We start from the raw sequence: 4,977 nt of genomic DNA on the forward strand, positions 1-4,977 counted from the left end.
AGTAAAATGATAGACACATACTTAGGTGGGTGCAGGAACAATTAACATGATAATGAAGGAATTTGTGGGATCTGTCCTGGCGCCCAGCACGTTAGGTTGTGCCCCAAGAGGTCCAGAAATTGGGAAGTTACAAGTTACCTAGACATTTCAAAGGGTATGTTAGTATAGATACAAAAAGACAGATAGGCTCAGTTAAGGTAAAGGTTGACCTTGTCAGTGAAGATACCGGCCTAGGATGTAACTACCTACCATAACTGCTTTTAGTTAAAGTTTAATTTCAGACCGTCCTTTATGGTTACTTTAGGTCTCTGAGTTTGCAAGACTGTTATGCAGGCCTTCCCTGAGTTTGTCAGGTTAGCATGTGGCCCCTTTAGTCCACAGATGGAACAGTACATTAGACATGTACCATATATAAGAAAGGTTAAAACAAGGGATCATCTGGGGATCCGGAATTAATCAATTCAATTTACATTGTGTCTAATGGGAAAAATGATTCTGTTTTTTTAAATAAATCGCTACTCCAACAGCCTTCCAGAATGAATTAAGTTTGAAAACCGAGGTTCCACTGTATTAATAGTTACACCTAACTTCTATTGAGCACCTGTGTCCCAGACACTGCACCAGCTATCATACTGCACTATTTCATTCAATGCTCATAAAAACTGAGATAGACAAGTTGTGTGATCACATCCATTTCACAGAGGCAGAACCCAAGGCTTAGAGAGTTCAGTCACCCAGCTAGTAAGTGGGGAGCCAGAGTTTGAACCCACATCTACTGGCCCCAGCATCCATGCTGTGACCACTCTTTGAGGCTCACCACCTCACTCAGGGCGATTGGCAGCTCTGCTGATCCTATATAATAAAGAGCTAATATGCTAATTAGACCAAACCGCAGAATGACCGTCCGGACAACCTTCCAGATGAAGCCGGGGCTGGGAGGGGCTGGGAGGGGCTGTGCGGGCCAGCCTGGGCTGGGAGGGCCAAGCCCCTTGCATGAATTTCATGCATCGGGACACTAGTGTTGTAGATAAGCTGCCAGGCAGCTTGGGAGAATAATCAGATGGGCACTCAGAGGATTCAGAAGAGGAGCCTTTTAATGCAGAATTACAGTTGCACTAGTGCAGTGACTCAGGAGAATCAGCTTCCAAAGCCTGAGCGATGCGTATGGAGGAAGCCTTCCTTTTATCCCTTTTAGTTTCTTTGTCCCCCAAATATGGATCAGGCTTCCAGGCTTTTCACAGGCTTTGCAGCCCCCGTGAGTTGGGATGGGGGCAGTGAGATTACACCCAAAGACTTGGCCTGGCTGGCGCCAGTGCTGACAACCCCCTCCAGGAGCTGTACCAGTATATGGTTCATGGTTTATGGCCTCTGTAAAATGGGAGTATTTGGGAAATAGGTTCTCAAGGCAGGACAAGCATCAGAGATAAGAATGGAACCAGTTATCTTCTAGCAAGAATACGGGTTACCGGCACAGATTCAGATAGCTAGGCCCCCAAATCTCTTATTTTCCCCTTCACTAGCACTTCCTGGTAGAGGACCCAAGGGGACTGCAGTCATGGGCTTTTCTCTAAACAAGCAACTGGCCTCTGGGCGTACATCAGTCTTTGGTGGATTTAGTCACTGTGAGTCTGTAATTCACGTGTGGGTATCAGGCCTGGGTGAGAGGGACTATAGTGCATAGTAAGTTTATAGGATTGTAGCCCCCTGGGTGCCCTTTGGAGGGCTGTTGACCAGCCTTCCCTGCACCCATATATCTGAGCCCATCTTCCTGCTCATGAGTTGGGCCCATGAGCCTGTTGCCAGAACTTCAGTATCTTCTCTCCCCTGCAGCTGGAGGGAGGAGGGGGTCTGCCCCAGAGGCCTCATCACCCTCTGGGAAACCTAAATGGGGCCTTTTCCATCCTGACTGTATTCCAGGCAGCTACTGGGTCAGGGACAAGCAGCTGCCCGCCTGCTCCCCCAGCCAGGCCCTCACCTACTTCCTGGACATCACTATGCCCCCAACCCAGCTGCTGCTCCAAAAGCTGGCCCAGTTGCTGGTGAGGCAGTGGCAGGGCCTGGAGTTGGGGGGCTAGAGCTCAGCGCTGGCCTTTCACCTCCAAGTGGGACCCACCCAGCTGTCCAAAGCGAGACTTGCCAAAGTCAGGTGGGAGGTCAGGCTTCCTGTCCCATCCCACTTCTAGGCACAACTGTGTTGAGTAAACTGGGTCTTTCTGAGTGTCTGCAGGATGCAACCAAAGTGCACGTCCTCAGAAATTAGCTAGAAAAAGAGCGCCACTGTGTCTTGTCTTTGTATTTTGAAAACCTGGGACAAGCCTGGGACTTAGCAAGTGTTGGGGGAGGGGGGATAGATGGTATGGATGAATGGATAAATGGGCATAGTGACAGATGGGTGGGTGAATTAATAAATTAATAAGAGAATGCATTAACCCACCTGCAACTTTCTAGGTCCAAGTCTTTGTGAAATTCTTTGTGACTGGACGTCATCATTATATCATCATTATTGCTAATTATCGTGACTCCAGACACCTCCATAAACATTACCTGTGGCTGTGCCTCACCCACTTGGCTCACAATTTCTCATTTAATTCTCAAAACATGCCCACAAAGTAAGTGATGCTATTCTCATTTCACAGAGGTTGTGTATGGGGACAAGATCCCACAACTCTAAAAAACAAGCACCCAGTCATAGCATCTAGTCAAGATTTGAACCCAGGTCTGTATGATTCTAAATGAGATTATAATAATAATTTGTCTCATGCTCCAAAGTTGCTGACAGTAAAGTTCTCAGCATACAAGTTGGATCAATACTACTCACTGGCCTGAGTTCTTCCAGGACAGGAAATATTGTCTCTCCAGGCAGGTAGTCTTAGCACCTTGGACAGCACCTGGTACTTCAAAGTGTTGAAGGAGGGAATGCATGAGTCAGCTTCCTCAATTGTGAGGTAGGCAAAGTACTAGATAGACACTTGCAGGGATGAAATGAGAATTCAAGTTGGGTGGCCAGCTTGTCAGGCCTTGAAGCCCGCCCTCTGGTGGCCACCCTTGTAACTGCAGCCTGCTGGGTCTTGCAGGCTCCAGACAGGCCACATGACCCTGGTGTTAGGGAGCCAGTGCCCAGACGAGGCCCCCTTCTATTGGGGGGAGATGTTGGATGGCCCGGAAGGGGGTGCACACAGCCTATTCTCGCCTGCCTGGCCAGGCCAAGGTAATGGGGCAACTACCCGTTCAGTGGAAGGAGCATGAAAAGCCCTGGGTCGCCCCACACACCCTGCACATCTCTGAGCCTTCATCTCCTCAGCTCTAAAATGTAGGCAGTTACACTGTCAGAGTGATGCTGTGATGCTATTCTGTTTACTCTTCCAGGAGAAGAGATGGAACCTTCAGGACTAAGTCAGGGCAGGGATCTTCCCAAAGCCAGCGCTCCAGGCCCAGTTTTGGGGTTCCTGGGAGCCCTGATTGGCTCCTGGACTTGTATGTCACTGAGGGGCCCAGGACTCTGTGCCCTGCTCTGCATTACAGTGGAGATCCCACAGACAGTCTGACTGAGAGAATCCCTTTTCTGGGGTGTAGGCAGGTGGGCCTCAGAGCTCTGGGCAGGGCAAGTGGCTTGATCGATGCCTCTCTGAAGCATGGTGAGGGCAGAGTTCATCAGGACCCCACTGGACCACCAGCACCTCAGGACAGGGCTTTGGCCAGAATTCATCTCTCCAGGCCCAGCCCAGGCCTGTGCAATGTCCTAGCGGGGAGGTGCTCAGCCTGTAGCCCATCACCCACCTTGCCGCCTCCCGATGGCCAGCAGGCCTGACTGCATGCTTGGCTGCCCTCCCCACCCAGCAGCCGGGGCCTTTCAGGTCTACGTCCAAGACATCCTTCAGCAGCAGCTGACCGACCAGGTGCTCCACGTGCTCCACCAGGAGCAAGGCCACCTCTATGTCTGTGGGGACGTGCGCATGGCCCGGGATGTGGCCCACACACTGAAGCAGCTGGTGGCTGCCAGGCTGAGCCTGAGTGAGGAGCAGGTCGAGGACTATTTCTTCCAGCTGAAGGTATGGCAGCCGGGGTGCAGGCCAGGGATGCAGGTCAGGGGCCTGGGCCAGGGAGCCAGCACCAGGGGAGTCAGGACCAGGGGAGTCAGGCTCAGCACAGTCATGAATGTCTAAGGAATCCTAGAGGTGGTGGAGGCCAGAGCTGGAGGGGTTCTCAGAAGCCTGACTGTGCAGCCGGGTCTGGTTGCTCAGTAAACAAAGGCTGACCCGCTGCTTTACGATAAGACGTTCAGAGCCTCTAACAGGCTCCTGTGCAGGGTGACGCTGCTTCTAAACGTGGAGAAAGTATGTAGCATTCACCACACGTGTATATATCACGTTTCTAGGAGCTTCCTGTGGGACACGCACTAGGTCAGCTGCTTTCTCCTAACCCTTGTGGGATTTGGGGGGACCTATTGAAAGCAGAAATGAATCAGGTCCCCCACCCTCATCAAAGTGAGTCATGCTCTTTCCTTGGCCAGAACCACCCTGACCCCAGACACCAGCATGTCTCCAAACACATTGAATAAACCACAATCACGCTGTGCATAGGTGCCAACCCGAGTTTTCTTTTCTCTTTATTTGAAGAGCACTGGGAAAGGGGGGTGTCCAGCTGGAAAAGGTGCTGGCAGGTGGTGGAGACCAGCAGGTGTCAGCCAGGGGAAGGGTTGGTACAGGGTGCAAGGAAAGGGTAAAGGTTGGAGAAAGAGGAGGGGCTGAGGAGACCACCCCCCAGGGGAGTGACCAGCTGGTGGCTGGAGCCTGAGGTGGACTTGAACGGAGGGTGGGGATGGGGTCAAGAGATAGATGAGGGGTAGGCCTGGGCTGGGAGTTGGGAAGGCCTAGGATGCTCCCTTTCTGCTGAGGGGACTGAACATGGGCTCCAGCCTGCACTGACACCCAACGCCCCTCGCCCCCGGCGCCACCCCCCTCCCGCTGTCTCCCCCCC

The sequence above is a fragment of the Myotis yumanensis genome, unplaced genomic scaffold (assembly GCF_028538775.1).
Source record: "Myotis yumanensis isolate MYYU_CA2020_CCGP unplaced genomic scaffold, mMyoYum1.0.hap1 SCAF_16, whole genome shotgun sequence".
In the NCBI taxonomy this organism is placed as follows: Eukaryota; Metazoa; Chordata; class Mammalia; order Chiroptera; family Vespertilionidae; genus Myotis; species Myotis yumanensis.